At 43.0% G+C, this 15,396-nt stretch overlaps 1 long non-coding RNA gene across 1 annotated transcript; it reads right to left on the bottom strand.

Annotated features, from left to right (window-relative positions):
- Positions 1-436: 436 nt before the first annotated feature.
- On the bottom strand, positions 437-12,980 carry LOC309624656. The gene is made up of 2 exons (XR_014242076.1): positions 11,785-12,980; positions 437-10,935 (listed from the first exon to the last, which is right to left on the bottom strand). It is a non-coding gene; the product is annotated as an uncharacterized lncRNA (long non-coding RNA).
- Positions 12,981-15,396: the final 2,416 nt, after the last annotated feature.

Genomic DNA, 15,396 nt, shown 5'->3' with positions numbered 1-15,396 from the left:
TCCCTTTTGCCATGTAAAGTAAAATATTCCCAGTTTCCAGGGATTAGGACATGGATATCTTTGGGGGGCCATTATTCAGCCTACCATACCATACCATTCTTTTACTTTTAACCTATTTTTTCTTATATTTAAAGTAGGTTTATTGTACCTTTAATGTGACTATGGATACAGTTGAGTTTAAATCTTCTCTTTGCTTTGTGTTTGTTATTTGTCTCATCTATTCTTTGTTCTCTTTTTCTTCTTTTTGCCCTTAATCTATTTGGGCTGCTAAAAAAAAATACCACAGACTGGGTAGCTTATAAACAACAGAAATTTATTTCTCACAGTTCTGGAGGCTGGAAGTCTGAAATCAGAATGTTGAGTTAAGGCCCTCTTCCCAGTGGCGACTTCTTGTTGTATTCTCACATAGTAGAAGTGGATGGGGATATCTCTGGAGTTTCTTTTTTTTTAAAACTTTTTATTTATTTATTTATTTATTTTTATTTATGGCTGTGTTGGGTCTTTGTTTCTGTGTGAGGGCTTTCTCTAGTTGCGGCAAGCGGGGGCCACTCTTCATCGCGGTGCGTGGGCCTCTCATTATCGCGGCCTCTCTTGTTGTGGAGCACAGGCTCCAGACGCACAGGCTCAGTAATTGTGGCTTACGGACCTAGTTGCTCCGCGGCATGTGGGATCTTCCCAGACCAGGGCTCGAACCCATGTCCCCTGCATTGGCAGGCAGATTCTCAACCACTGAGCCACCAGGGAAGCCCTCTGGAGTTTCTTTTATAAGAGCACTAATCCCATTCATGAAGACTCTGCCCTTGTGACCTAATCACCTCCCAAACACTCCGCCTCCTAATATCATCAACTTGGGCATTGGGATTTCAACATAGCAAGCATGTTTTTTTTTTTTTTGCCACACGGCATGCAGGATCTTAGTTCCCCAACCAGGGATCAAACCTGTGCCCCCTGCAGTGGAAGCATGGAGCCCTAACCACTGGACTGCCAGGGAATCCCCTATAGCAAACATCTTTAACTTCACAATATACCTTCATGTGATATTATGCCACTTCATATGCAATGTTAGAATACTTCCATTTCTTCTTTCTGAACTTGTGCTATCATTGTTTGTTGTTCTTTATCTGTTTTTTACTTTTACATACATTATAAACTTTACAACACATTCTTTTCTTTGAAGTCAATTGTCATTTAAAGAGATTTAAATAATAAGGAAAAATATTCACATATATTTACCTAGTTACACTTTCTGGTGTTCTTTATGTCCATGTGTATATTGAGATTTCTGTCACATACAATTTTCTATCTGCCTGAATCACTTCATTTGATATTTCTTTTAGTGAAGGTCTGCTGGTAATATACTCTTCCAGTTTTTATATCTCTGAAAACAACTTTATTTTATATTTTTAAAAAAGATTTTTTTTTCTGGGTATAGAATTCTATTTGAGTACTTTAAATATATTGCTGTAGATCTTTTTGACTTGCATTCTTTTTACTAGAAGTCTGCTATAATTCTTAACTTTGTTTTTTTGCACATAATGACCTTATTAATAGGCCATAAAGATCACACAGTGACCTTCCTCCATGCTTTCAAGATTTTCTCTTTATCATTGGTTTTATGCAATATCATTATGATGTACTTTAGTTAGTTTTCTTCATGTTTCATGTACTTGGATTTTGTTGAATTTCTTAGATCTATGAGCTTACAGTTTTCGTTAAATTTCTGACCACTATTTTTATTATTATTAATCATTATTGTTTCCTCTTCCTAACTCAGGAACTCTAATTACACATCTATTAGGCCACCTGAAGTTGTCCTACATCTCACTGATGCTCTGTTCATCTTTTTTTTTTTCAGTCTTTTTTCTATTATAGTGTCATTTTGAATAGTTTCTATTATAGAGTCATTAGTTTACTGATATAACAGTATGATCCTTTTGGGTCTTGCTTTAAGTTTTATTAGGCAGGACTAGGACAGCTTTTAGTCTGTGGCTAATTCTCCCCCATTATCAAGGTAAAACTCTTTTGCGTACATGCTCCCTGAAAACCATGAGGTTTTATCCTCTGGTTTATGGAACCAGGACTGTGGGTTTTTTTTTGTTTTTTTTTTTTTGACATTGTCGGTTCTTTGGGTACTGTTTCCTCTAATCTCATTGGGTACTTCCCCCCTGTCTTGAGTCATTTCCTCACACACAAATATTGCTCAGTACTCACTACAGACTTGGTGATCCATCTGCAGATCCCAAGAGCTCTCTGTGAAGCCTTGTTCTTTCCAATACTCTCCCCTGTAAACTTTAGCCACTTTGGTCTCTTTGACTCACAGCTTCTTCTCTTCAACTTGGGGACAATGCTGGCTCCACCTAAATTTTTCATTCCTGTTCCACATTTTGGAAACTTTCTCTAGGCAATAAGCCATGAAAACTGTAGGACTCACTTCATTTGTTTCTCATCTTTTACTGTTTGTTGTCCTTGTTTAATGTCCTGAAAACCATTGTTTCATATATTTTGTGTGGGGTTTTTAGTTGTTTCAAGTTGGAAGGTAATTTCAGTCCATGTTACTTCATCTTAGCTCCCAGTGGAAGTTTTACAATCTTTCATTTAGTTTTTGTTTTAAACTCAGTGTTTATTTAAGTAGAAACTCCACTATGATATTTTCAGTGTTTGTGTATTTCCTTCATTAAGGGACTTGATAGAGGATGGTGGCTAGAATCTGTGAACAAAAGTAAAAGATGCCATTTCCCAAAATGCAGTACTTCTGAAATGAGAATGGAAGTCATTTAGAAATTAGAGTCCTGTTTATAAAAATTAATGTTCTCACTGACACTTATCTACCTATTATGTAAATGTTGAGAGAGTTTTCCAATTTTCATGTTTCTGCATGCCTTATGAGCAGAGATACTAACTGACCTTTGTTTTTAACTATCTTCTCAAATGTCTATATAGCAAACAGCTTGGAAGATACAGATAGAGTCTCCTTCTAGAACAGAAGACTGGTTTGCCTACAGTTTGATACAAAAAAAAATGTCTTCCACTGGTACCAAGGCTAGGCAGTTTTGCTTGTTAGCCATTATAAAAGATTCAGGCTCCCTAAACTTTCCTGTAAAGCAACCCACCCCATGTGCAGGTGTCACTTGGCCCTCTCCTCATTGCCATGTGGGAATTTTTGGCTTGGGGAACTGGCATAAATAGTCTGATGTTTTTGCTGTTTGCCATGTCATGAGTAATAAAATCCTTTTTTTCCACAAATAGTCTGATGTTTCTGCTGTTTGCCATGTCATGAGTAATAAAATCCTTTGTTTCTGACATAGGAATCTTGTGTCTTCTGCCAGCATCCGTGAAATTGTGGCAGGCTATCTTGCTTGCTTGCAAGGAGGATAAAATGTCAGATCCTTCATAGTTTTTGACAGTAAACTAGGATACAATTACCTACACTGCAGGCATTTTGACTATGCTTCCTTATTCCAACAAGATCCCAACTTATAGAAAGTGGCATAGATGGAGGGACGGGGAGACATGGCAGGACTCAGAGTGAGTGGCAACTGTGGTAGGACCATGTTCTGTGATTCCTGAGGACGTAAAGCAATGTACAAACACCAGGTGGTGTTACTGTACTGTATTTAAAAGGGATTTGGGGAATATTCAATCTGGAGAAGCAAAGATGTGGTAAGGCAAGATAGCCATACTCAACTATTTAAAGAGCTTTGAAACAAAAGGTAGAAATATGTGTTATGGGGGACTTGCAAGACCTATTCATCTTTCTAGTCCCATATGGGTGCTGCACATACAATCAGATGTGACCCACAGGTAGTGGGAAAGGAACTACTGCCAAGGACAAATCTCATGTGCATATCACCAATGACCATTCTGCCTTGGATAGAAAAACCAAAAATACACAAGTATAAAGGGCATAATCCCTCAGCTTGGGCATAGGGCCCAAGGGGAGTATCTAGGGGTTGCCTTTGTGCCCTGTACATAACCCCTCTGGCCTGAACATTGTAGTATCAGACTTCTCACATCCTAGGGCTTTCTTTCAGCAGGTGAGCAGTGCCTGGGGATTAGTCTCATCTCCCCCACCCAGTAGTCCTCAACCAAAGACTGATGAAAGTTGGTGTATAAATCCTTCAGCTCCCTCACCTCTTGGATTAGGTAACTTCCAGGCACATCTTCTGACTCCTTGTTCCAAAATGGGTCTATACTTGAGTTATTCACAGCTCCATCATGCACTGTTCATTCACTGCCTTCTCTTTCCTGTCTCACTTCCCTTCTCTTCCTCCAGTGTTTCCTGGGGTCAACCTCTCCTCCCCAACAAAAACGCCTTATACTCGAATCCTTATATCAGGATCTGCAACCAAACTAAGCAGGTAAAGGGAAGGAGATAGGGACAGAATGAAAAATTACATTTGATGGACTGTCCCATTAAAATCGGAGCATCAAAAAGAAAGTTGAAATAAAGATGTTTAAAAAAAAAAAAAAAAGTTGAGAATCCCCCCAGTGAGGCTCTGGAGTGTAATGCAGTTACTGGCAAGAAGAATGGGTTTTTAAAACTTTCCTTAGGACAGTGATATGAGTCCTTTGAAGGAGAAAAACGCCCTGAAAATGCTTGCTCAGGAACATAAAACAGAAGTCTTTAAAAGCCTATCAGTGAGGCTGGGAGCCCAGAGGGCTTTGATGGTTCCAGCCTTGTGCCTTATTTGCTGGCAAGCTATTTCAGATTTGCCAGAGCTCCTGGGGTTACCATAGTATTTGTAAACAAAACTCTGTGGTCAACAGACTCTGGGGTGGTACAACAATGCGAAGGGAAGTTTAGGGGAGGCAGGGTGCTCTTGCTGGGAAAGTCTTGGAAAATGACATCTTAAAAAGGTCACAGAACACAAAGCAATGCAACTGGCTGCCTTGCTGACTGGGATCAGCCACTCACTTGACTCAATTCCCTCCCTCGCTGCCACTCCCAGCACCCCACTTCCCTGCAGATGTTTTACCGCTCCCCCAAAAAGACAAGAAGGAAGTCAAAATCATATGAGAAAATGTCCCAGGTGCCACAGGGATATGGCCAGAGGACACCCTCCTCTGGGTTCTCTGAAAATGAAGGTCGTCGAGCCATCTGCAGAGCAGTTCAGAACTGCCTGCTCTTCTCTCTCCTCTAAAAGACATTGATTCCACAAATAGCTATTGCACATCTACAAAATGCTGAGCTTGGTGCCAGATACTGAGGGTTGTAAAGATGATTAAGATACTGCTCTTGTCCTCAGGAGGTCACTGTCTGGGAGCGTTTGGGGTGGGCTAGGGCGGCAGCACTGGGCCTAGTGAAAGAGGTCAGCAGAGGAGGGAGTGGGGAACTGAAGGTGGCTGGGTCCTCCTTGAAGGGCAGGGTGGGCTAACCATCACAGTATTTCCTGAGCATTTACTGTGTGCCAGGCACCATTCTAAGTGCGTACGTACATTTACTAATAAGCAAATGCATGAGACAAGTACTATGACTATCCCCGGATGGATAAACTGAGAAGCTAAGTAACTTGCTTAAGGTCACAGAATCAGGATTCAAGGCCTCAGAGTATCGTCTTAATGACTGCACAGTGCTGCAGGGGGAGCCATCTCTGGTAGGCTGCTCCAGGGCTAAGACTATGAGAAATAGGTGTGGATTAGTGATCTTTAACACGTCTTATAGGTGCTCCAGCAGAGCGTAGACTAAAGTTCCCAGTGTGAGACTAGAATCCAGGGTTTCCCGGGAAGAAGCATCCAGAGACATTAGAGTCCCAGTAAACAAAATGACCACAAAGTTCCTATTTTAGGTAACTGTGCTTCTAGAACATGTTTAGAAATCCCTCTTCTCCCAAAGATGATGACTAGGGTTCAGGCAGGTACCAGAGGTGTATGCATTAAAATGCAAATGAGACGGGATCCTAAAGAGTTTAAAGGGCCATGATTTTAGTCCACCAGGCTTCTCAGAGCCAAATTATTATCTTTATCTTGAAAATGAAGAGATTTGAGGGTTTGGGAGCAGAAACGCCTTAAACAAGGCCTGGCATGCTAGGGCTGGCCTGAGGCAGAGCTGAGAAGAAGCAGTTTTGCAGAAGGAAAAATGCCTAGAAAGACGAGCATATATTTAATCCAGAATGAGTGTTTTGACACTGGAGAGGTTGGGTGACTCCAGGCAAGGGGAGCCTTGTTAAGAGCAAGTATTATAGAAATGAGGAAAAAATGGGTTTCTAGCAGGTTAGGTGGTGAGGAATGTGACTTGCGGGCCTCAAGTTCAACAAGGAGTCCTGGGTCAGGGTGAGAAAGGGTCTTCTTCAGGACCAAGATGGGACTAAAGGAATGACCTCAGCCTTGGCCAGAGGCATGGAAATCAGCTATTCTGGCCAGTGGGACAGTAGCTTTGAGGATCAGGACCTTCAGTAGGGGCCTGTGGCCTGGCAGAAAGAAGGAAGATGGGGAGTGCCCGGATGGACCTGTTTACAGCGTTCTTTAAACTGAAGCCAAGCTACTGAGTAATGCGCCACGGCCCTCAACCCTTCTCACCATGAAATTTCCTCACACTGCAGCCATTTGTTTGGGATCTTGAGCTGACGGTGTGTGCTGGTCTTAAAAAGGGCAGATCCAGAGGGGAGAGGAAGAGAGGAAAATTAGCCCTCAATATGCTCATCAATGGGGAATCCCTTCTAATCACTTTCCTTCCCTCCTTTCATTAAAAAAAAAAGTAATAAATACATATAATTTAAAGGATCAGAGAGGTCTATGTGATTTGTTAGAAAAGCAGCAAATTGTATAACATGACTGTCCTGGGAGGGGCTTTGGGGGTCTGACTAAAATATAGAGTTTCACTCAATCCTGTTAATTTCAGCTACCCTGTTCAGCACCTACTTCTAGAGGTGACTTTTGCTGTAAATTTCTCAACCTTCTGAGGTTTTCTTGGTGCAAATCACACTAGTTCTCAGCTTTCTGGTGTAGGGAACACATTCATGTATTTTCTACTTTCTGAAATTTTGCTCTGAGTGCCTCCTCTCATGGAAACCAGCCTTTTAGATTTATACCTTAAGAAAATAATTCCTTTACTGGCATTTTTAGTAGTGTTTTGGGAGGGAAGGAAAGTAGAAGGCTGTGTTCAGTCTGTGGATTTTTACCAGAACTCACCTCTCTCCATTTTTTAAAAAAATTCTCTTTAGTTGGTGACGACGACAACAGTAGAAACCAATATAAGTGGGATGTGTGTTCAGTTGAGAGTCTCTCTAGTTGGTCAGTCAGTCTGTCAGTCGGTTGGTCAGTCTGTCCATCAGTGTCTTAGGAAGGGCCAGCTCCCCAAGCTCAGGGATTCCTCATCTATGTTAGTCACAACCAACGTTAAGTGCACCAACGTTCACATTATAAGGGTCCCAGAAGGAGAAGAAAGAGAGAAAGGGCCTGAGAAAATATTTGAAGAGATAATAGCTGAAAACTACCTTAATCTGGGAAAGGAAACAGTCTCCCAAGTCCAGGAAGGGCAGAGAGTCCCACACCAGATAAACCCAAGGAGGAACACACTGAGACACATATTAATCAGATTGACAAAAATTAAAGACAAGGAGAAAATATGTTAGTCACAGCAGTTTTAGTTGACCTCGGTTTCTAAAGAGATACTAAAGCAGATGGGAGGTGGGAGTGCAGAAATAAGATTACCACTTCATCTTTCAGGAACAAATAGTGAATTCCCAGCCCCTCTTGTATTTTGAAGGAAGCTTTTACCTACTGCTTTCTGAATCCATACCTTAAAATTCTTATCGTCAAAGGAGCAAGCCACAGGATCTCCAGGATGCAGAGTAAAAGGGGTAAAGCTCCCTGTTGGATAGATGTCTCCAGCTCAGGGCAGAAGCCCAATAACAGCCTTCCCACACTGATAAACTGACTATCACTTAGGGAAAAGCCAGTGAGAAGTGACAAAAAATTAACAGCTTTTTCTTCAGTACACTGGAGAAGGCAGAAATTCTAGTTTGTGTGCTAACAGGAACTCAGGAAAAGAAGTAAATGCCCCTACCCTTCACATTTTCTACAACCAATGGTTCCTTGTTTGGGGATACAAATAAACTCAAGCAAGGACTACATTATGTGCCCTGAGAGGTTCCCATTCATAGTGGACCCTGGGTGTGCACATTCCGTGGGCCTGGGATCCAAGATGGCAGCAGGGAGGGAGATGAGAGGATGGCTGTCTCAGGAAAACCTACCTAGCTTCCCAGGTGTGTTGACAGTTGGTGGGCCCTTGCACATATCCACAGTGCCAGGGCAGGAGAGCTTTTCCTGGGGGCAGTGCCACATGTGAGTTGACTCACAGCTTAATGGAAGTGGAGTCTAAGGAAGCAGCCCTAGGGATGCAGCTTCTTTGGATGCTTGTCTCAGCACGTCATGCCATGTGCCCTACTTTACAGCTTTCGCTGCCAAGACATGGAATGACTCAGGATTGTCCCTTCTCAGAATTAGTCAGTCCTCCTCAATGGCCACCAGGAAGTTCAAGCAGGAGTGTTCAAGGCAGGCTTGGGAGCTGGAGCTGGCATTACCTAGGACTTATCTCCATTCTCTGGGGTCATTCCAGAGGTTTAGAGAAAATTTTTCCATGGAGTAGCAAGCTTGGCAATCAACTGAGGATGCTAGTTAAAAGTGAAAATCCCAGGGCTCCCCCCAGATTTCCCAAATTAAAATTTCTTGAGTTTTAGAGTAGGCATGCCTAGCCAACTTCACTTTCAAAAAACAAGGTTCTCCCTTCCTTCACTGTTGTTGGGAATATAAATTGGTGCAGCCACTATGGAAAACAGTATGGAGATTCCTTAAAAAACTAAAAATAGAGTTACCATATGATCCAGCAATCCCACTCCTGGGCATATATCTGGAAAAACTAATTCAAAAAGATACATGCACCCCAGTGTTCACAGCAGCACTATTTACAATAGCCAAAACATGGAAGCAACCTAAACGTCCATCAACAGATGAATGGATAAAGAAGATGTGGTACATATATACAATGGAATACTACTCAGCCATAAAAAAGAATGAAATAATGCCATTTGCAGCAACATGGATAGACCTAGAGATTATCATACTAAGTGAAGTAAGTCAGACAAAGACAAATATTATATGATATCACTTACATGTAGAATCAATAATAATACAAAATGAACTTATTTACAAAACAGACTCACAGACACAGAAAACAAACTTATGGTTACCAAAGGGAAGCTGGGGGGAGGGATAAATTAGGAATTTGGGATTAATGGATACACACTACTGTATATAAAATAAACAACAAGGATTTACTGTATAGCACAGGGAACTATATTCAATATCTTATAGTAACCTATAATAAAAAAGAATTGAAAAAGAATACCTGTATCTCTATCTATCATCTATCTATCTATCTAGCTATCACCAAATCACTTTGTTGTACACCTGAAACTAACACAATATTGTAAATCAACTATACTTCAATTAAAAAAAATGATTCTCAGTTAATTTTTATACACATTAAACATTTGAGAAACTTTTGGGGCAGTGTTTCCCAACTTCCAGATGATAAGATTCACATACTTTCTAGGCCTTTTCCCCTAAGATTTGATTTAGAGTGTCTGAGATGGAGTGTGGGAATTTGTATTTTCAGCAGGTAACCCAGGTGAGCCTTATCCCTAGGCTAAGGGGCGTGTGAGTACTGAGGGGCTGGCCCAGGGCTTCTCTACCTGGCTTCCCTTGGAATTACCTGAGGAGTTTAAAAAAATATGTACACCTAGTCCACTTCTGATGATTTCGATTTAGTTGGTTCTTTTCCAGATAATTATAATTATTATGCAGATATCTGCACTAGAAGCACCACCTATGCCTTCCTTCAAGCAGAGCTGATTCCCATGGATTGGAGAGGGTAGTTTTGATCGCTGAGCAGGAAGTATTTGGAAAGAGCCTCTTTTCTTTTCCGGAGCAGGAATCAACTTGAGAAACAATGATGGCAGTTTTGCGTCAATTTAAATTGCCATAGCACTTCTGTGTGATTTATCTAATTTGATTGTCACAATGTGGGGTTGTGATGTGGGTACTTTCATACTGCCACTTTATGGATGAAGAGCTTGAGGCCCAGAGAGGCTCAGTAACCTGCCCAAGGCCCCACAGCCTGTCTGTGGGTATGTGTGGAAGCAGCTTTTTGTCTCTGGTCCGTTTAAACAAGCAGACGTATGCAAGAAAACGAATAAAGGAGCATTTGCCCAAGGGATTGGGGCAACACTGTTGTGGGTCTCAAGCTAGGGCTTGGAGAGAGAAGCGGAGGAAACAGTTCTGATGCTAACGTGATTGCTTTTATTTGTTCCTGCTGCTGCCTGTAGCCCCGGGTCAGATGTTTCCTTTGAAGTCTCCAGGATGAACATGACCTAAACCAGTCTACCCTCGGCCTCTGCCAGCCGGAGGCCACACTCCGCAGCCCTTGACTGAGGACAGGGGGAGTCGGGGCCACACAGCACATTTTTCTTTATACGAAACCTGCTGACCTTTTGGGGACTGATTCTTGATGTCATTAGTACCAGCGAGTGTGGCCAAGTGGACCCACCCACCCAGACCAGAACAGCAGCGACGTAATAACCACTGACATTTCGCAACTTCTCCGAGGCTCCAGGAAGGGGGCAAGCTCTGGGAGAGGGGCATTCTTTTCCCCATGGCTCTTCACTGGTGCCCACACCAAACGACTGCTAGACTGGGATTTATTGCACAGCAACAGGGACTCTGGAAACGGACCAAGGGACAAGGAGACCCTCTAATCCACACGGCTGGGGCTGGGTCACACCCTCCCTGCCTTGTGCTCTCATTCACAGGGGATCAAAGCCATCCATCCCAGCCAGGGAGGTCCTGGGGAGCGCAGAAGATGCAGAGAAGAGGAATGCGGGCCTCAACACCCTTCACCAGGCCCGGGGTTGGCATCTGAGTGCTGTTTGCTTGCCGCTGTAACGAAGGAGAAAACAAGAGTAAGGGGTGAAGTGTGAGTGGAACCGTGGGGAGATCCAAGCGTGGCTGGCTCTCTGGGAGGCTCGGTTGTAATTGGCCTGCATTTCTTTGGCTGCCAGCTTATTTGGATCCAGAAACGGCATGGAATTGCTGGCGTTAGAACTCCCTTTACCACACACGGGGAAATAATCCCAAACAGTCAGAGCAAGATGTGGGGCTGAGGTTTGGCTAGGTAAGGGGGTGGAAGGAACAGAAGGGTGCAGGGCAGTGAAAGAATTCTGAGTCAGGAGGAGACAATACATGCTTTCTAATCTCGTTCATCAGTGAAGTCACAGGCCCCCAAGTGGGCCCTGGGAAGGGAAGAATGAGGTGGAGGGGAGGGAGGGAGGGTGAGAGGGCAAGAAACAAACTACAGTTAGGAAACGGACCCTGGGGAGAGAGGGATGCGGCTCAACTTTTACGCTTCTGGGGTGTGCCTCCATGTGTACACACACACACACACACACACACACACACACACACACACACACACCCTTTTGCCGGCTCTCAGCCTGCAAGTTAGCCAAGAATTCATTTTTAGATTGTCATCTTAACCATCCTCTATTAAAATATAATCACCATTAAGAAGTTTTTTTTGCTTTTTTTGCCTTTGAGTCCCTTTCCTTAAACCACGTTAATGTGCTTGTACCACATTTAACAGATAATTTCATGTTTACTTATTTTTCCCTCTTAGTCACACTCTTGACCTATAACTGAGCATAAACGGTTTCATGGCTGAGAAAGTGCCGCTGTATTTCTTTCCTCCTCCCCACTCCTGAAGAAATGCACACGCTCCATTGCACATACCAGGTGCTTCGTAAATGCCTGATTGGTGATGTCCTCGTAGGAAGGAAGGATCCACGGCTTTCCTGGGCAGTGGCAGCAAGTAGCTGCATTTGGCTAGGGGCCCAGCAGCAGTTCTGCCTGTATGAGCCTTGCCTTGGGTTCCGGAATGTTCAGTCTGCATGACAGTCACCTGGTCCCACAAAGCTCGGCGTCTTCTCTCATCCTGAACTTCCCCATCTGGTCCAGCTGTAGCTCGGAACCCTGCAGGAGGACTGCCCTTGGGATGCCTTTTCCAGGCCCAAGTTCCAGGTGACACTGTGTTCTCAGGCGGTACTTCTGGTACTTTTGCTAAACTGAATTCCTTGTGTAGGGCCCAATGAAGGCGTCTGTAGCCCTGTACTCTGAGCCAAGGAAAGTCATGTTATAGCAAAGATCCCATGAAACCAGAATACCCACCTGCATGCTTTGAAGAGAATTTCAGAAAGTTCTCTGAGCCTTCCGAGCCTGTCATCTGTGGGAACCTTTTTTTTCCCCACCAGTCCCACCCACAGTGATTAATGAGATTCCCGGCTCACTCAGACCCGCATTCCAGTCTCCTCCCCATCTCCTAGGGGAGAGGGAACACACCTGGTTGTGGTCGCACCTACTTGGAGTTTACACCGATAAGAATTCCTAAGGAAACCTAACAATATGGTAAAGGAAAGAAGAGGCTCAGGCTACCAGGTTCTTACAGACTTACCGCTGAAATGCTTTACCATCTCGGCCTTAGTCTATCAAGCACTAACCCGGGAGAGGGCCGAGGCCCTGTGTCAGTACGTCTAGAAAACACAGAAAGGCTTAAGGGGTTTTGGTTCTGGGACATGATAAATCCCCATGGTGATGGGAGAAGGCCGAGTCTTCCCAGCCAGAGCTTGGCCTTGGCCCTGAGCTTGGCATGTGTTAGTGTAGCCAGAGGGCATAGGAGTCCAATAGGCACTTGGTCCTTCCCCCCGGTAGGCCTGTGAGGCCCTTCTTAGAAGAAAGTTGCTGCTGCCTGGCCTTGGGGATTCTGGTGTATTGTAGAGGCTGGGGATCTTCTCACCTAGAGGCTGTGTTCCCTGGAGCCAAACTCCCAAGTACTAGAACTGGGATAATGTAGAGGACTGGGGTGGGAAGTTTTGCTGGGACATTCAGGGTTATAAAATTCCCAGAAGGGTCTCGCTTGTTCTTTTTTTTTTTTTTTTTTTTGGCCGCACCCTGCGGCTTGTGTGATCTCAGTTCCCCGACAAGGGATTGAACCTGGCCGCAGCAGTGAAAGCCTGGAATCCTAACCACTAGGCCACCAGGGAACTCCCGGGTCTTACTTCTTTTCTATGATGTTTAATATGTTACCACAGCCTTAATCTATCACAGTTCTTCTAAACTTTGGAGTACTTAAGAATGACCAGGAGCTTGTCAAAGAGGCAGAATCCCTGACTCCTGTTTCCAGAGATTCTGGCTGAGGCCCAGCTGAGGCCCACCTGGGAATTAGACACAGAGTCTACAGACTACGCTGTGGGAAAGCCCATGCTGGTCAATTCCAAGGGCAGATGCTGCTCCTCAGCGACTTTCATCCCCCTTACCACCCTCACCATCCCCGTCTGGGGAATATTCAGTGTGTAATGGTCCAGGTTCAACTCACTGCGAAGCCAGCACATTCCTCACTAGACCACGTGAGTTTCCAAGGACCCCAGCGACGGCAAGATATATGTGCGGCGTGTGACTCTTGAACGCCTGAAATATGGTAGTGAGACTAAGGAACTGAAGTTTTCGTTTTGTTGCGTTTTAATTAATTTGAATTATTTAAATAGCTACATGAGACCAGTGTCTACAGTGCGGGGTAAGGCAGAGCCAGACGGGGGAAGCACCTGATCTGCTCCTGGTCCCAGATCAGATCACTTTTCATCAACCCCATTGGAAAACACCAAGTCTAAGAACTGGTAGAATCTGGACATACACCTAGAACCTCTTGGACAATTCATGAGAATCGACCACCTCTCGCACCCCTCCCTGTACCCATCATGGTACCGACCTCTGCAGTCACCAACTTGCTTCCACTCACGGAGGCCCTATCCCGAGAAGGGTATGCTGCCTTTTCCAGTAATCCTGGGAGAGCAAGGATGGGACTTTGTGCCACTGAAAATGGGCAAAATTGAGGGTGATAATGAAGCCAAACCTTGGGGCTATTGGAGCTGCCTTGTCTGACAGAGCCCAGCAATAGGGTGCAGAGGCGGAGAATCTGAGCCCTGAAGCTGGGCAGCCTGGGTTGAATCTTGCCTCTGCTACTTGTCATCTTCTGCATAACCCTGAGCAAATTACTTACCTTCTCTAAACTTTAGTTTCTTTATCTGTAGAATGGGGATGAGTACAAATTTCGAGCTTTGTGGGGTTGTAAAAAGTCAGCAGTTCTCAAACTCTTTGGTCTTCTGACTCCTTTACACTCTTAAAAATTAATGAGGACCCTGCCACCCCAAATAATTTTTGGCTTTTGTGGGTTAAATCTATCCATGTATGCTATACTAGAAATTAAAAATAAGGACATTAAAACATTAATTTACTTAAATATAACAATCATTAAACCATAACATATTAATATAACATATTTTTGTGAAAATTAGCATGCTTTCCAAAACAAAAAGCAATTAGTAAAAAGTGTGACATTGTTTTACATTTTTGTAGATCTCTTTTGTGTCTGGTTACTAGATGCCAGCTAAGTTCCCATCCTGCTTCTGCATTCCATCTGCTACGATATGTTGTCTTGGTTAAAGTATATGATGAAAATCTGACCTCACTCAGGTATTTAACTGGAAAAGGAAGGAGTATTTTCACAGTCTTTTCAGATCATTGTGGATATTTTTCTTTGATGCTACGTAAAACTTGAAAACTGAGAGTTTATTAAAGATTAGTTGCAATGTGGAATCTGAAACCATATCAATAAACTTTTCACATTTTGTACACTAAAATCTATTGTTCTACCATGCATTTTTAACGTATCATTTACCTATGGATAGTTTTGTTACATCATGCATTAGTCATCTGAGAAATATTGGTTCATAAGTTGTGCTGATTTTACAAATGTTATCACAGCTATTATGCAATATCAAACTATCATATTTGTTAATATCACCACTAAATAATCAGAAAAAGGTTTTAAATATTGGAAATCTTTTAGAACAATAGTGTTTGTAGTGCTCTGGTGGCCTACTTGGCACAGAATAAAACAAGATGGAAGATGGCAATTAATGGCATCAATTTTTCATCTCTCTCTGATTGTTGTCTAGTACTTAGTTTTAGTATGTTTAGTATGTTAACATTTGGAAAAATCCCATGGAAAAAGTGTCTATTCTTTATAACTCAGGATACTGAATTGCCTTCTTTTGTAATTCCTATACAGTCCAGACATGAAGGACTGTAGAGAAATAATCATACAGAATGAACAGATTAATTATAGAGGATATCTTAGCACATCGTTAGAATGTTTGTAACTTCCATGTAGACAAAGAAGGGTCAGGAGCCAGGTGGGTACTGATGCCCAAAACTTTAGGCTAATTTGAGGATTATTTCACTTATCTAGTACTACATAACAAATCACCTCAAAACAAAGTGGCTTAATGG

This window comes from Balaenoptera borealis, assembly GCF_965194805.1.
Source record: "Balaenoptera borealis genome assembly, chromosome: 2".
Classification (NCBI taxonomy): domain Eukaryota; kingdom Metazoa; phylum Chordata; class Mammalia; order Artiodactyla; family Balaenopteridae; genus Balaenoptera; species Balaenoptera borealis.
The sequence above is the reverse complement of the archived record's forward strand: the minus strand, read 5'-3'. Positions and strand labels throughout refer to the sequence as shown.